General features: G+C 42.3%; 1 protein-coding gene and 1 long non-coding RNA gene across 35 annotated transcripts in view; one reads left to right on the top strand and one right to left on the bottom strand.

Moving 5' to 3' along the window:
* Positions 1-18,039, bottom strand: part of LOC121136167 — a 57,743-nt gene that overhangs the window by 1,381 nt on the left and 38,323 nt on the right. The window contains exons 2-5 of one of the 3 annotated variants that reach the window (XR_005873288.1): positions 17,748-17,884; positions 17,014-17,123; positions 11,048-11,184; positions 9,499-10,446 (exon numbers count right to left, since the gene is read on the bottom strand). This is a non-coding gene — a long non-coding RNA (uncharacterized LOC121136167). Of the gene's footprint in view, positions 1-9,498; positions 10,447-11,047; positions 11,185-17,013; positions 17,885-18,039 lie in introns of those variants that run through there. The other 2 variants (XR_005873286.1, XR_005873287.1) reach the window with 2 other exon arrangements.
* Kcnma1 (potassium calcium-activated channel subfamily M alpha 1) overlaps positions 1-18,039 on the top strand; it is a 688,790-nt gene that overhangs the window by 633,227 nt on the left and 37,524 nt on the right. The gene's annotated exons all lie outside the window — the stretch shown is intronic.

Genomic DNA, 18,039 nt, shown 5'->3' with positions numbered 1-18,039 from the left:
GTGTCAAAAGCCATGAAGAGCTGAAAGGGGAAAAGGGACAGTTAGAATGAGGAAAAGAGCAAGCCACTTACCAAATGATTCAGATGAGCAGGTTAAAAGGGCCATTGTATCTTGTGTCCCATTGCACAAAGACCAGGGCCCTCAGCTAATAATGAAAAAAGGACTAGTTTTTTCACCTAACATAAGGAAGTCATTTTCAGGAAACAGACTGGGATCTGCAGAGGCTGTGAGCATGTTATCATCATGTACTCAATAAGTTACTGGCCACCATGATCCCTGCGATGAGACGCAGATTGAATGAGATGAGCCCCATGGTCCTTTATAACTGAGGTCTCTGGAATTTCCTTGGTTTTTATTACACAGGGGGCTGCATTTTATATGTTCTGTAGCCTTCCTTGTTCCAGAGGGAGAGCTGTGGTCATGGTGGAAGCGTTCACATCCTTCCTGAATGGCACTGTCTTTGTGTCTAAAGATGCGGCGTGGCCAGTGCAGGGTGAGCATCTGCACGTCTGGTATTTCCATTAGAGTGACAGACCACCCTGTCCTGGACTCCCATGTCACTGCTCTTCAACATCTGTCCATTCCACTTTCTGCTCTTCTTCTACCGCACACACAGACTTCAGACACACCTATGCACACACTCCTTCCTACCCTGCCTCCCTCCCTGAAGTCAGAGGAGCACTTTTTCAGCTGCTCCTGTATAGCATTTCATTACCACAATATTCTCACTCAATTCGGAAACGGCGGTGGGGGAGCACCATTTCTCTTTATGCCCACTGAACGAACGAAGCTCAGCACTAAAATATTTTCCTTCCGTTGTAACTGAAATGGCTGTTGGCTTCCATCCCAAAAACCAGAAAGACAATTCTACTTAACTGTTTAGAGATTTATACATACCACACTGGAGTAGCCTCTAGGTAGTAACTTTAGATACCCAGCCCAATAATTTTCTTTTATTGGTTTGTGATTTAGATCCTATTTGGAATCCTCTATAATAAGAGTAGTACATTTCATTAAAAAAGCTTACTAAACAATAAAGAAAAGTCTGGCTTAGGGCTCTGAGAGGGTCTCAAGTACAGAGAGGGGCCTGCCCTGTTCACATTTCTTCTGCAGACTTCACAAGGCGAAGCTCAGCCCACTAGTGCCAATATGTCTGGTGAAGCAGCAGCTGAGTTATTCTGTAAATGGCTTCAAGTTAGGAGAATTTTTCCTCACAGCATATTTTGTCACATGAAAGAGCCTCCTAGTGAGAGAAACAAGGATTGACAAGAGTCATTGCAACACAAGACTGAGAAGTGTGGATCACCTTCTGAACCGTACTGGGTGCCTTGCAAACATGAAGATTGTGTGCGTGTGTGTGTGTGTGTGTGTGTGTGTGTGTGTGTTAGCATGCAGGTATACATACTTGCACCCATAGGGGCATGTGCCAGGGGATCAGAGGTCAACATCAGTTGTCTTCCTAAATTGCTCTCCATCTTTGATTTTTGAACCTTAGACTCTCATTGAGCCTGGGGCTCACACTGGCTTTGTTTGTTTGTGTTTATAACTTGGGTGCTGTGGATCTGAATCCAGGTCTTCATGCCTCCACTTCAAACATGCTACCGACAGAGCCATCTCCTCCACTCCAAAGTTCTCTCTTGGGGGATGAAAATGGGAAGATGAAGTTAAAAATGGAAGAAACATCTTTTCCTTCCAACTGCATACAGAGCAGATTGACTTCTCTGTGCAGATGGTGCCTAGCCTGGGACAACACAGTGAAAGAGAATAGCTTCGGAGACAGGAAGGAGATGTGGCATAGTGTTGGGAAGGGACTGAAGACATCGCCTAAGCATCAAGCTGTCACATGTTAGCACACTCCTCCACGTGCGTGTGCCCCGTTCATGCTTCTTTTACAAATTGTGGTTTCTTTCTGCCTAATTCAACTGAGCCATGAACCCCTACTTTCACACACAGTATTCTGTAATTGCACTAGAAACCCACTGAGGCAGAGGTTATACTCTTCATTTTAAAGATGAGAAAGTAAGGCTCAAGAAAACTAAGCCTCTTCCAACATCTGAGTTAGCCAAGAAACATGGAGCTGGTCCCTAGCCTGTCTGCTGATGGTAAAGACAGCATTTTTTTCTGACCACACCAACCTGCTCAAATTAAAACAAGTATTAACTGTGTTCTGATAAGAAAGGGCCTTGACTCTGTGTATCTACTTTTTAGGGGGTTTCCTTGAGCATAAACATTCCAGAGAAGAAAGTATCCAAATGCCTTGCCCCTAAATTACCTTTGTGCCAAAGGACTGAAATTTGCCTTGAATCTTTTTTGTCAGGATCAGTCTTTTGTGGGGTCACGATCCCTGGCTCTTCCTACCACAGCAGGAAGTGCTGGGAACCTTTTGGGTTGAGTCTTCAACAACTGTGCAGACAAGAGCAGAGTTGGAGGAAATGCACAGCGTTATGCAGAATCTGACTTCCTGAACAATGAATTTGTCTGAGCAGGGTTTCTTCCCTATCAATATGGATCAGATGAGCTTCGGAGTGGGCTTAGTAAGGTGATTGTCATGCAAACATAAAGGCCTGTTTGACCCCAGACCTATGTGAAATAGACAGATGTGGTGGAATACATTTGTAATTCTAGTCCTGAGAGGAAGAGAAAAGTGGATCCCTGAGGCTCACTGGCAGGCCTGCCCACCTAGGCTAGTCAGCAAGCCTCAGGCCAGTCTATAGGCCTTGCTCAAAAAACAAGGTAGATGGCACTTGAAGACACCAGAGGTTGGTCTCTGACTTCCACCCACAGGCACATACACACCTGTATACACACACACACACACATACACCAACACAATGAGCACACACATGTGTATACATATACATTTAATATGGATTGGATTGACTTATGGAGATGTCAGAAATAATATGGTAACATTTGAGGCTTGGCTTTTACTTTCTTTTGTAGAGAAATGTTCAAAATATTCCAGGTTTATCTACTTACTCTGCTTCCCAGATAGAAGGTTCAGGTGAAGGCATCAGGTAAAAATGAACACAAACTTCTATCCCCCAAAGCCTCCATACCCAGCTACAGAAACGGTCCAGATAAATGTTATGTGGAGTCCATGCAAAGTTATATAATCAAAGAAGACAGAGGGAGCCTGTTAGCGTTTGGATTTTGTCTGTATTCTCTCCCCATGCCCCTTTCTCTCTCTCTCCCCTTTCACTCCCTCATTCCCTCCTCCCCACCAATGAAATTCTGGACGAGGGATGCATAGTGGATCAACCAACAGGTCCTTTTCTGTGCATCAGTTTCCCTTACACTCCATGCTTTCCCCTAACACTTGAGGTTAACATCTCTGTCCGTGTTGTCATGAATCTAATGGGGTCTCTACAGACAGAAGTGACAGAGACATGCACAATACTCTGTATGGCATCGTGTGGATGCACATGGTTAATGATACAGGGTTTGGGACATTCCAGAGCACCCTGTAAAGTTCCTAATGTGAGCCATTTGTAACTTCCTGAGACATGATTTAATCCACATACTGAAAATGGCACGTGTGCCTCAGCCTAACAAGTGAGGATGCCAAACATGCAGTGCATTTTTTGCCTCTACCTCTCCTTTCACTCATATGAAGTTCTCAGGCTCTTGATTCTTTGCTCCTAAGTGGCCCTACAAAGAAGACATCTAATTTACAAATTATTTTAGTTTGGGGATTTTTTTAAAGCACTTAAAGATATTGATGAGCCTTAAATGCTTCAGTTGTATTTTATGGAATGTTTTACAGAAAAAAATATTCCCCCCATTTCTAGAGAAGCATATTTGTCATTGAGCATCTTGTTACATGTATCTAGTAAAGATTTTCTGCCAGGTAGTTTAAGGCCATGTAGATGGTATGGGGTCATGTGATGTGCCATGAGATGGCAGGATTGCTTTGGGCTGCAATCAAGTTTAATCAGAGCATGTGCTAGTTACTTTTGGCTGGATAGCTTGCATTCAAATCTATCTCTGCCACTTACAAGGCATAGACAAACCCTTCAATCTCTTGTTGTCTCATTTTTTTCTCATGGAGCATTCTAGCTGCCTTTGGATCAAGTTGCTATCAGAATGAAAGCATTGTCTGGGTCTTTCAACTATCTTCATAGTACCTTTAAGTAAGTCAGAAAAAAACTTTCTCTTTTGTCAAGATAGCACCTTTCCATCTGTTGAGTTGATTCAGGTTATGTTTTCATTATTTAATTGCACTGACTCCTTGTTTGTTTGGGGGTATTGACAGTTTACCAGATATCTGGTGATCAAGTCATTACCCTCATTTTGTGCAGTACTTTTCATTTGTTTAGTGGTTTCCCTTGCTGTATGGATGGAAACCTTTTAGTTTCAACCAATCCCACTCACTTTTCTTTGCTTTTCTTACCAAGGCTGAAGTCCACATCAAAGAGTTGCTTCCATGTCTTTTCTTTTAACAGTTCACATGCTAGTTCTTAAACTCAAGTCTTTATACAATTTCAGGTTAATTTTTTTGTGTGTAGTATTGGAAAACGGTTCAATTTAATTCTCTTACAATTGGAAATCCAGTTTGCATTATGTATTTATTGAAGTGACTGTCCTGTCTCCATGATGCCCTGGTGCCTTATGTACAGGTTAGTCAATCATGTATGGGTAGGTTTGTTTTTGATTGAGCCTACGGGCATCCAACCTTAGATGCACAATGTAGTCACCTCAAGGATGTGGAAGCAATCTTGAGATGCTCAGGCCATATCCCAGAACAGTTATTCAGACACTGGAGGTAGAATACATCCTTCAGTGATACCAACATGAAGTCCAGGCTGAGAAGCACTGGCCCAGTCCCTTCCCTTCCCAGGATTACTACTTCCAAACCTCATATCAGAGTTGATGTTTCATGGAAGCTTATTCTCCACAGAACTGGCTGGGAAGTTTGTATGGCATGGAACACACCTCATTAAAATGCAGATATAATGAGGCCTAAACTTTGTTTCTCACACTTCTGCATGATTCCTGGTCCACCCTACACATCATGATCAAAGAGAGCTGAAAAAAAAAAGCAACCAGGCAAATGGCCACTTGGGAGACTCACACAGATGGGCACAAGTAGTTCTCTGAATACCTGATTGGCATAGGGAAAAGGGGGGATACTGAAAATTAGTCAGAACACATGATAGAAGGCAAGCAAGAAGAGTAAATGATGAGAGCATCATGGTTGAGGTTTCACTCTTAAGCCTATAGACCCCCAGGTGATTATAAATTCCCGGAGGCTTTCTTTTCATTGTGATTATGGGAGGACTGTACTATACTGCTGAAGGAAGACATTACTATCATAAGAGTATTTCTCATCCATTTATTTGCATTTAGGATACTGAGGAATTAGAGGGGAAAAACAACTCTTTTCAAGGAGCATTAATTATATGCCACACAAGGAAGCAATTGTATCTATGTTATGAAATATTAAATCAAAATGCTCCCATTCTCGCATGTCCCAGAGATAAATACAGCAGTATTTTGAGGCCCCTTTTGGAGCTGTTTTGTCTGCAAATTTATTGTTTTGTCTCCATTTTCAGAAAGCCCTGTTTTCTGTGAAGTATAGCACTCTAGGTAGTTTTTAAGGCACAAACTCCTCTAGAGTCGTCTATGTTGGTAACAACTCTTATGTAGATGGTACACGAGGGATGGTGGGCTGATCGGCTCCTTTAAGATGACAAATGGGCAGAGAGGGTTATTGTCTTTGATTGCAAGCCTTACATCATCTGTATGTAGGAATAAGAGGGCCATACTTTATCTTTAGCTATTTTATAAATATTTAAGTCCTTATAGTTGCCTAAAGATATTAAAGCATATTTTACAGTCGTCGGAGTATAAATATTATATATAGCACAAGATACCAAAGTCATTTAATGAATTCATAATTTTCAGTTCACATTTATTGGAATGTGTTTTATGTTCTAAAACTCCCATTTAAAAAATAAGATCCCATTCTGCTCCCTGACAGCATACCCCACATTGGCCAGCACTTGGGGTGGGCCATCAGACCTGCTTGGTGGAGGCTTCCCCTCAGGAAGCTGAGAGACAGGAAGTCAGGCTGGGCTCTGGGGAAATAGTCCCTTAATCTCTAAGTTTAAAAATATTCAACTAATGTTCTTTGAGCAAACACTTTTGCCTTATATAACATCTCAAAGAGCTAAAAAAGAAAAAAAATTAAGATAGAGTCATGATGTAGTCCAGGTTGGCTTTGAACTACCTTGGTCCTCCTGTCAAGCACTAGGATTTACAGGCATATGTGACCACACTTGGCTGAAAGAGAAAACCTTTTCCTTAACAATGTTGTTACTGGTAGATTTGTTCAAAAGACCTGAGGAGGGAAGATTCAAGATGAAGTTTAAAATTATTCTATCCACTAGTCACCAGGACACTGCAGTGACTGAGGTCTTGATTTGGACAAAAGCTTCCCAATGCATTCTGAATAGTTCTAACTTAAAGAGTTCCTCTTGAACCAGGCGGTGGTGACACATGCCTTTAATCCCAGCACTCGGGAGGCAGAGGCAGGCGGATTTCTGTGAGTTCGAGACCAAGCCTGGTCTACTGAGCGAGTTCCAGAACAGGCTCCAAAACAATACAGAGAAACCCTGTTTAAAAAAACTAGAAGAAAAAAAGAGTTCCTTGTGGGTGGTGTTTCTTTTGGTTTCTGGATTGTTTGTTTGTTTTATTGTTGTTTTGCTTTCTCTCCTTTTCCTTCATGCAAGGGAGTGGCATGCAGAGTATAACTGCACCTCTTTTCAATTTTCCAGCAAAATATAGACTTTCCTCTTTAATATTTTACAAAGTTTCTCCAGCTCCCAGCGGGAGTCCATGCTGGGTAATGTTTGCTAATTACCAACAACAAAACTAGACATACAAGGCTGGTAAATTACCTGACCCTTTCCATTTTAATGAGACAACAAGGATTTCACCAAGTGATGTTGTTTCGCTGGTTAATGGTGTCAGCAATGTTGTAATTGTGGGTTGAGACACATTAGCTGAACAGCCACATGGAGAAAGGGCTTTCTCTCAACAAGCCCTTTGGAGACTAACGCCATATAATCATTAAGCCTTTGTCGTTTGCATGCTGCTAATCACTTACTTTATTATCCCTCGTATCCATTGTCTTTCTTTAATTGCTCTTTAAATTAAAATTAAAAATAGTTTGAAAGCCCTCAATGGCTGGAACAGCATCTTGATTATGAAGATAACTTCAGGAAATTCAGGGCTGGTGATGCATAGCCAGGATTAGGAGAGTCCTACAGGCTTGTGCTCCTGTGCTCAAGGCCCCGAGGGCCCAATTGTGGCAGTTTCTCTTTCTTTAGCCCATACTGTTTGTTTAATAAATGGTTATTTATGACCTTTTTGGCCGTTAGAGAAACTTCCAAGAAAGTACATCCTTTTCATAGGTCTGGGCACTAAGCAAAGGGGTAAAAATGGATGGAAAAAGGGCATGAGAATGTGTGAGAGCACCCTAGAACCCTTAGTTCCCGAGGTAGTTTATTCTGTGGGTGCTTACTTTTAACATTTGGGCTCTTGAAAGAGACCTGCACCTTAGAGCCAGGGCCAGGGAGTGAGGGTCATTCCCATAGATGAAGGGGCTGAGGTCACTACAACTGCCACAACTATCACCGCGTGGCAGCGTGCTTTGTTAGTGGAAAGAATACAGGGCTCCTGGAGGGAGACGGGACCATGCCTGAGTGCTTCTTCTGAGAGATAACATGGTTCTGTGACGAGGGCTGCAATTTGCCAACTGTTTGGTTGTCACTGTACAATGTGTGTCTCTTGGATGTAAATATCACTGTGTTGATAGACTTCTACATACTACCTTAAGAAACAAACAAAAAGCTAACTCCAGTGAGGTCTCTGTGGTCATTGCTGACTACTGAGTGAGCAAATCAATGAAAAGTATTCCAGTGCTACACACAATGTGGTGCTCACACTGGAGGAGATTTGAAGTATTGCTTGTGCCTTGTTTTAAATATGGGAAAATAAAAAATAATCAATGTGTTGAGGAGTCATATGGGTTCCTTGAGAGTTGGAAGTTGACTTTGAACGAAAATCCATGCCTTTGGTTTTCTGTGTCAACTTAATAACCAATTGTTGATGAACAATAAGTAGTTAAAGTTAATAGTAAGTAGTAAAAGAGAGTGGGGAAATAGCTTAGTCAGTATAGTGCTTGCCATGCAACCATGGGGAATTTGAGTTCATCCCCAGAACCCATGAAAAGAAGCCAGCCATTGGAGAGTTTGTAATCCCAGCACTGTGGAATTTGAATCAGTGGGGTCCCAGAGCTTGTTGGTTAGCCAGCCTACCTTAATTAGTGAATTTTAGGTCAACAGAAGACATCAAATAAAACAAGGTAAATGGCATCTTGAAGAAAGACACCTGGAACTGACCCATAGCCTACATATACACTTGGATTCGTGCACAGACAGACAGACACACACACACACACACACACACACACACACACACACACACGCACATATGCATGTACGCACGCACACACGTACGCATGCACGCACATATGCAGACACATATGAGAAGTTAATATTTAGAAGTACTTACTATTGTGTTAAAAGTTTGCTTATGTTACCAACCCATTTATAATCTTCATGGCACATTTCTAGTCCATTTACAGATGAAGAAATTGAGACACAGAAATTAAGCAAATTGCTCTAGACCACTGAAACTGAAAGAGGCAAGACTGGAGAATCAGTCTATTATGGCTCATTTCTGAGTGTGAGTTGTGGTCAAAGTGTAGTTAGTACATGAGCAGGGGTTGGAGTATACTCAGGATTAAACTAGCACCATTCATATGCTTTTGTGGTAAAGACTTTTATGTGTGCAGGTAGGCACACCCCTGGTATTTCAAGATCCCAGACACCAGTTACACGTTTATCCTCCAGCATAACCATTTATGCAGAAATTCTTTAGTCGTTAAAAAAATTAAATGCTTTTAGTTAAAGAACTGTTAAATGCTTGGCACCTTGGTGTCTTCCTTGGCCTACACAGTGGTTCTCAACTTTCCTAATGCTGCAACCCTTTAATATAGTTCCTCATGACATGGTGACCCCCCCAATCATAAAGTTATTTTCATTGCTACTTCATAATTGCCATCATGACCAACAAATTGAGAAACACTGTTCTAGGACCTTTCAGGGACAGCTGACTCAGGGTTGTCAGTGATGAGAATCTGTTTTTCTGAATTATGTGACCAACCCCTTGGCCATCTGGTAAACCTGTCCTTTGCAGCTACTTAACTATGTTTAAGCTACTTTTGCTTGGTTGAGTTTCCTTATGTGGCTTTGCTTCGTTGGCTATTGGTTCACACTAAACAAAACAACTGGGGCCCATTTGGTATTTGGTAGTTTTAAATGTATAAGGACATTTGAACTATATGACAAATGCTGGAAAACAAAGCCTAGAGCTCTGAGAACGCAAAGGGACTGTTTATAATGAAAAGGGGGTTACATTTCCAGTCAATCTATCACTTTAATGAGCTCTTTGTATTTCTTTGATTAATGTTCACAAAAGGGGGAGAAAAATTGATGTAATGGAAACAAAGTGCTATATAATCTTGGCAGCAGACAGGAGGATTTCTATGTGTTTTATTAGCACCCACATCATGTCACCCCCCTGTAAATGTATATGTCTGCATGTGCCCTGCCATAGCAAATCCCCAGTTTACTGGAAATACAATCCTTCATGAAAGATGAGACCTTATGTTGGTAGCCAAATGTCCTTTGTCCTGTTGTGGTGGCAGTAAGAAGAGCTTTCCAGAACAGGGACAGAGAATAACTAATACAGGCGGAAAGTCAGATTTGGTTTCTACCATATTGAAATGAGGGGTCCACTAGGTAGATGGTGATCAAGAGAAGCAGATGGACGAGGCTTAAGCATGTATAAATATCAACATACAGCAAGTACTCTATTGTCAGCAGTAATTCAAGCACGTTAAAACAGTGATGGAAAGGGCACGCTGGGATTCAGAAGGCAGGTGTGTGAAGCGAGTCGAAGCATGGGCAGAATGTCTCTAAGGCTTCCCAGAGGGAGTGGCTGAAAAGCTGGCTGGAAGAGAAAGGGAGGGGACAGTATGTCTGAAGAGGGTAAGCTGGGTAAGAGAACGGCCACGAATCAGGACATGCCACTCTTGTACTGGAAAGCAGCGCCCGCTGATGCTCCCCTCATTAGTGTGCATGGTGTACAGCGGGTTTTCATGGGCTCCTTATCAAGTAGGACTTGACACATGCACTCCATGACCTCTGCTCTGATATTTGGTGACTCATAAAATAGTGGGATGTTGAAATAAGAACGGCCTGGGAACCAGGAACCTCTTTGGCTCATTTCGTCTCAAGCCTCTTTTCCTGCTGCAGCCTTGGTCAGGTCAGTTCCTTCTTAGAACTTTGTTCTCTCAAAATGATGTTTTGAATCCTACGGATCAACAATCACCATGTCAGCAAAACTACTCTCGGCCCATAAAGACCACATATACACATACACAAGGCTTTGAGATCACAGGGCTGTCTTTGCCTTTGGTTAATTTTTAATTTATAAATTATTTATTACCTAAACGAAGGCTACTCACTTTAGAAAATTTAAGAGCTCATGGTATATTTTATGGGTCTTCCATATATATTTGTATGTGTGTATGTGTGAACATATGTGTTTGTGTGAATGCATGCATATGGAAGCCAGAGAGCAACTTCATGGTTCCTCAGGCACTGTCCAATGTTCACTTCTTTTTTTTTTAAGATGGAGTTCCTCACTGGCTGGGAACTCTCCAAGAAGGCCAGGGTAGCTGGTTAGTAAACCCTGGAGATTCGCCCCTCTCCAGCACTGATTTTACAAATGTGTGTCACCATGCCCAAGTTTTACATGGCCTCTGGGGTTTGGAATCCTGTCTTCATGTTCACAAGTCAAGCATTTTACTGACTGAGCCATCCCTCTAGGGTTGACTAAGGAGCCTTGTAATTTCACTGCTCAAACATAAGAAATTTGACACATTGTTGCTTCCATAGATACACTTTCTTACCTTCAAAAATGGATTATACATTAGTTTTTAATGCCCTTAAGTGTTTTTCTGCAGTATGTCTGTTGGATGAATCCTTAACACAATTATTTCCCAAGGCTTGACATGCATGTAGTTTCCTGTTCAATGTTATTCAGGAGCTGTGAAGAAAAACACCACCATACCAAGTATTTAATATAAGGGACGGTGGCTGTACACACATTTTTCAAAGCAAAATCATTTGGAACAAAGGGCAGGTAAAACTGTAAGTCCCCTGACTCATATTGACAAAGTATATCTTGTTTTAGAGTTGTAAAACAAATGAGGAAGAAGTGAAAACATCAATAGACAAACTGTAGACAATCATATGACACCATATTTACATAGATGAACACATCTGACTTCTTTCTAAGTCTATGGCTTTAGTTGTCTTTCAGTAGTGACTAGTTTGTCCTGCCTTCTTGTCTCCCTCTCCTCCACTTTCTTCCCTTTTGCCCCTTTTCATTCCTTTCACCAGCCCCTTCAGAGACAAATTGGTCCATACATTCATTACTAAGAGAGACTTCTTAAGGGGTTGACTCTTGACAACACATTTGTTTTATGTGTGGGAGATTTCTCTGAGTGCTGAATCTACATGACAAAGAGTGCTGGGTAAACAGCTTTAGAGAAGGTCCATTTGATTGGCTGGTTTCATTGGCTGTGTTTTGAATCAGATCCCAGATGAAAAATTGGAAAAAAAGGATCAGGTATTTTATGCAGCAGGTGCCATCAGCTCCCCAAAGTGCCAATGAAATACAGTCTCTGCAAAAATCACACATGAAAAGAATGTCAGCATGACTTACTGCAAGTAGAAAGGATTGGGGAAGGGCACTAAACTAGATTGTGTCATTGGCCACTGGTCACAGGCATGTGGGAAGCTGGCTGAAGGAGTCATATGCTTTGATAGAAAAACCTTACGCACCATGGGCTAGAAAGGTGACTGGGTGGCTCAGAGTGCTTTCTGGTTTTGCAGAGGACCCGAGTCTGTTCCTAGCACTCACATCAGGTAACTCACAACTGCCTGTAACTCCAGCTCCAGGGGATCTGATAAGCTCTTTGACTTCTGCAGGCACCTGCACACAGGTGGTCTACATTCCCATAGACAGACAGACATACACACAATTTAAAAAAATCAGTGACATAAAAACCATTCCATCGGGATTTCCCCCAGTGATTGCACTAGTAGGGGGCTTCGGGCATGATAGAAATCCAGCTGAAAAAAATCTAACTATTCAAATGTCAGGGCTCTGCTTAAGTTTTTATTTTTCACCTCCTATTTAATTTTCCCTGTTTCATTCATCCCAAAGTGGATGAGTTTACAGTCCTCGGTCTGTGGACTCATGCGTGTGTGTGTGGGGGGGGGCACGCATGCATGTGCATATTCCTATGTGTGTGCCAATAATGTGGCAGTCAGAGGCTGATATTCAGTGTTGTCCTCAGTTGTTCATCTTAACTTATGAAGGTTCCCCACTGGAGGCTGTGGCCACTGGAGCCTGCAAACCAGAAAGTGGTCAGTTGGAGTCACCTTTGGGCAAAGTCAGGAGACTTTGTCACCTCAGTATATGATCTCTGTTTTTTTCATTTTGTTTTTGTTTTTTTTTCCCTTAAATTGCATAAATCCTCAACACCAGACTCCGGCTTTGGAACTCATTGAAAAACTCATGGAAACTGTATATATATATATATATATATATATATATATATATATATATAATTGCAAGGTTAACCTAAAGTTCTTCCTTCTGACAGGAGTTTTCTGGTAACTCTTCCTCATATCTCTTTTCCAAGCCAACTCTATCAGCATGGGTTATTCCTGCCCCTCTTAGTTAGAAAGCGATTGCTCCTCTCCAACATGGAATTTTCTTTACTTGGGCTGCTGATAAATTTGTTGGCATACACACTGCAGAAATGACTGCTGTGGCTATTACTGTAGTTGCTCAGGGGAGCTATTCAGATGCCTCATTTATTGGAGCTTAATAGATTAAAAGTCTAAATTGAGTCTCATGATATAAGCCTAATCAAGTTCTAATCTGCATAATTTTCCCATAAGCAGCAATGGGAAATTTGGATAATTGATGTTTCAGCAGTTGCCAATCATGTGTTAAATAGCACTGTTGCATTTACTTATCAAAATATTTTTATTGATCCTCGCTTCATCTGACATTTGGTTTGGGGATTCTTTTTTTTTCTTGCTGGCATTAACAGGAAATCTAATTCATCTCCTAGATGATGTAACATGAGATGTTTCTCTTGATTTTTAACATGTCTTTATAGATCATTTTTAACGGTGATCTTTCCTTTAACAACTTCATATTGAATACCTGTCTCAGTGAACCTCGATGACTGGGCCTAATTTATTTCCCTAGTTTAACATAGCATATGGATTTCTAACCATCATTTATATGCACACAATAAAAGATAATTTGGCTCACCCTTCGAGCCAATTCCTTTATGTTGAATCTCTGGGGGACGGGGAAGCACTTACCTTCATTTCTCCATCTCTTCTAGGGGAGGTGATTGATAAGAATTTCCATCTCCCTCCCTCTCTCCCTGGAAAGGCTTGGGGATTTAACTAGGGAAGATTTAGGAAGTACTTTGTGTTTCCCCCATGGAAAAGTACTGTAATAAAGCATTTAGTATTCACACCCTGAGCTGTGCATGTTGCGGTATCAAAGCAGGGTAAGCCTGACAGCAATGGGCCCCAGTTGTTGTATGCTATTGTTTAAAAGTGAAACAACAACAAAAAAGTTAGAGTCTCAAACTTGCCTGCTAGGGTTGAGGAGAGTAGGGAGGGAGGGAAGGGGGAGAGAGAGAGAGAGAGAGAGAGAGAGAGAGAGAGAGAGAGAGAGAGAGAGAGAGAGAGAGAGAGAGAGAGAGAGAGAGAATGAAAGAGAGAGAGAGAATGAGAGAATCGCACAGCCATAGCTACGGCATGGAGCACACCATTGGATTATCTGTTATGCGTGTCCCTCCCACCCCTGTTACTTTCCATCTTTCCTTTGGGGTACCATTTTCCTTTTTCTACAAACATGATACTATGAGCTGGTCTCACTCAACTCATACAGTTGTGACGAGCAATAAATGAGGTGCGGCCCGAAAGACAGCGCCTTGGGTGCAGTCTGCTTTAGAGGAGCCTGGGCACTCATTTGGTTCAGATCTGAGGTCTGCTCAGCAGATGGGATGCTCTTGGGGCACACTGCCTACCCTCTCTAGGGTCCTGGTTAGGCCCCAGTTTCTTCTTCCACAAACAGTCTTTTTTTAGGATGGTCCTGAGATCCCAGGCTGGCAGAGCACAATGCTTCTTCCCCTGGCGTGCTGTCTCCACCCTCGGTTACCACAGTCAGCTCATCTCGACAGCACCCTCCCCTTTGCCTTGGCGCCCCCTTTGCCTTGGCGCCTCACTCGTTTCTGGCTTCCCCAGCCTGCATTGCTCCACGGAGCACTTTTCTAGTCTGCTAGTCTGGCTGAGCCATAGGTAGCTCAGTGCTTGTGCCTGGTCTCTTAGATGCAGAGAAACCCAGCGTGCATGTATACAACACCAATCAGAAACTATTAATTTATTTTGCATGCTTATACTCAGTTCTTTTTCCACTTTTTGTAATTCAAGGGGAATTTTGTGCTCTTTTGAGATTATAATTAAGTGACAGTATTTTCCCTTACCTTTCCACCCTCCAAGCCCTCATATATATATCCTTCTCCTACTTGCCTTCAAATTCATGGCTTTTGTAAAAGCTTAATTGTTATTGTATGAATATATGCATATACACATACTCCTAAATATAATCTGTTCAATTGGTAAAATGCTACCTGTATGTATGTTTTTCGGCTGACCATTTGGCACTGGAAACCATCGGTGTGCTCTTCTCTGGGGAGGGCCACCTCTTACATTTCCAGTTTTCTTCAGTTGCCTAAGTTATTTGCCTAGGACTGAGCCTCGTGGGCTTGTCTCCATACATTTTGGCATGTCCATTGGGGTCACCCTTGTTCAGCTCACATTTGGACAAACATGTTAGTAAAACTTCATGGATGTAACTTCTGACACCACTAGGAGACACAGTCTCACAGCAAACTCCGTGGTCCTCTGGCTCTCACAGTCTTTCCAAACCCCTCTTCCTCAATGTCCCCAGGCCCTTAGGTGTGGCAGGAAATAACATTTTAATAAATGAAAACCTTGATGTCACTTTTTCTTGTTGCTCCTTCTAGCTCTTGACAGGAACCATCAAAGCTCTTGTGTCAGATTCCTTCATTCCAAGCCACCCTCACTAAAGTCAATGCTCTGAGCTCTTCACTAACTGATGTTTCGCCTTCCTCTCTTCTCTCCAGCTGAGACCTCACTCGATCAGCGTAAACAACAGTAGCCAGAGAAGGTCAACTGTGGCTGACCCTGTTAGTTCCATCCAGCAGGGTAATGGGTCCAGAACGCAGGTGCCAGAGTAAAACAGTAGTAAAACAGTTTCTGGAGCCCAAGGAGCAAATGACTTCCAATTAATTAAAGGGGCCGGGAGATTAGGTCTAGAAAAGAGAAGGTTCTAGAAGTGGTCTGCAGTCGCTATTTGAAATGAATAGCCTTTACTATGTGAAGGGTGGGCCATCAGTTTCCTGTAAGTCTGAGGAAAGCCTCAGCCTTCCCAATATCCAGATTCCTTCCTGAGATGTTTCCAGCTGTCCTATTATTATTATTATTTATTGTTGTTGCTATTATTATCATTATTGTTATTGCAGGGCTAATCTATTTATAACAAAAATACCCACCCACTATGATTCTTGGCTTCTCATTAGAACAAATTCTTCTTTAGAAAAATCTATCTTTACCCACAGGAAAGGGTCTTGATGGGTGCCAGACCTCTCCACAAGTATCTGTTGTATATCTAGTATAATATTGTCATTGATAGGCAGCATTTTTGAGGGCTTGCTTCATCCTAGGTGTGACACATTTCACTTTAGCCTTCCAGATTCCCTGTGAAAGGAACACTTCTGACTTTCAGATGAAGAATCAGAAACCTGGAGAGAATATTGGCTGTGCTGTGCTTATACCTACGAAGCCAACCCAAATCATGTGTATTGTCCTCCTGAGGCTTAGGGAGCACTGGGGAAGAGTAGACACAGTATCCAGTCCAGCCAACTAGTCTGGTTTGTGCCTTAGAAGGGGAGTGTGGATTGAGGAAAGAAACAGGCTAAAGACAAGAGTTGGAGAGCATCTCGTGAATACCATGATCCGCCCAAGTTTATTGTTCAAAGTTCTTATATACTACAGTCAAAAGGGGGAAAAGGTAAAGACTTCCTTATCAATGATACAGAGAACAAACAGATGGAATTACCTCTTTAGTACCTGAAACATCAAGTAACCACACCCTGAACTAAGTATTCTGTTATTTAGACAAGACACCCAGTGACCACACCTTAGACTAAATATCCTGTTGTTTAACCTTGAAGGAGCAAGGGTGGGTTTGCACTCTCTGACCTTAAGTCAAGATGAAGTGGAACCATTTCTGTGGGCCTCCACAGGGATTGGGGGTGGTGTGGGGCTTCCCTGGAAGGAGAGGAGGTAGTCTGGGGAAGTCATGTCTAGCTCCATGGAATACCATGTTAGTGTTAACATTAAGGAATTAGGAACCTAAGCAAGAACTTGGGCAGTCCAGAAATTCAACTTGAACCTTTTCTGAGTGTGGTTTCTTAGTCTAGCTCTCTCACACAGACATTCTTAATGATTTCTTTTGGCAAAGTGAAGGGCTGTCTCCCATGTTGGAGCATTTCCCAGTTTTTCTGGTCCCTGGCTGCACATCCTTGGGGTATACGCCACATGTCCTGGCTTGCACAAACATAACGCCAGTATTGTTTTATGTAAAGATGTAAAGTAATGCCAACATTTAAACGGGTGGAGACCAGACCGTTGTGGAGACCTGCTTTGTCAACCATGACTAGAATGATGACATCTAAGGCTATCTTCATACCTCACTCCTTCAGATGGAATACACCTGGATTTCTCTTCTCTTCAAGGTCATTTAGGAAGTCTGCAAAACCCTGGGGCTTCAGAACATTAGTTTTTCCTATAGATGGGTCCCTAAAGGGGAAAAACAATGCTAGTTAAGTCTGAGTCATTACTACAGCTGTATGAGAGGAAAGGAGAAAACCTACACTTTTGTCAATTTTGCCCCCACACCCACCTCCACCCTCAACTTTTCTGGGAGGCCAGAAAAGTCACAAAATAGGAAGAGGCATAATATCTCTGAAGTTCCCATGTCAGCATTAGTACCCTCTTCTTGGGGGGTCACAGATGAAGGGGAGGCAGACCTTCCACGGGGGGGGGGTGGTATCTGTCCACCCATCAGCTTCTCAGGTGTAGATGCTGATGGACCCACACTTGAAGTCTTCAGAGGGAAATGGGATACGGAAGCAAAGTGAAAGGGGCCTGGGAAGCGGACGTGCCATTTCTTAGTGAAGGCTTCATGCAAGGGGCTGAGTCTTTTCACAGCTGAAAATGGAACCCTTAAATAAGATAAAACAAAAGGATGCTCCGGCCTGTTGCAGTCTCGGCAGTGAAATACAGCTTTCCTAGCACCGCGGGACCCGCGTCTCTGTCTGCTTTATGGGTTCTGCTCCTTGAGGAACACACCCATATTTTCTCCAGTCAGCGTCTGAAGATGGATGTCAAAATACAGGCCATGTATTATGCATACAGCATTACCGATGTAAGGTGTTCACTTGTCAAGTTGAAGAAAGTCAGAAACGTCCCATCCACTGAACCTGCACAGCTGTCACTTGCAATTTTTCATGCGATTGAATGCAACTTCTGATGCAAACAGTTTATTTCTGCTCCTTTTCCTGTTGGAAGGGAAGAAAACAGCTAACATTTAAAATGCGTGCTCTTTGGTTATGCAGCTGGCTGGGAAAGAGATACATTCCAAGTTTAGGAAGAATGCACACTAACCTATTGAATGTAATTTGGTCTGTTTGAGGTGTCATAATACTACAAAAAA

Source organism: Mesocricetus auratus, unplaced genomic scaffold (assembly GCF_017639785.1).
Source record: "Mesocricetus auratus isolate SY011 unplaced genomic scaffold, BCM_Maur_2.0 Super-Scaffold_100053, whole genome shotgun sequence".
Taxonomy (NCBI): domain Eukaryota; kingdom Metazoa; phylum Chordata; class Mammalia; order Rodentia; family Cricetidae; genus Mesocricetus; species Mesocricetus auratus.
This window is presented reverse-complemented; position numbering and strand designations above follow the sequence as displayed.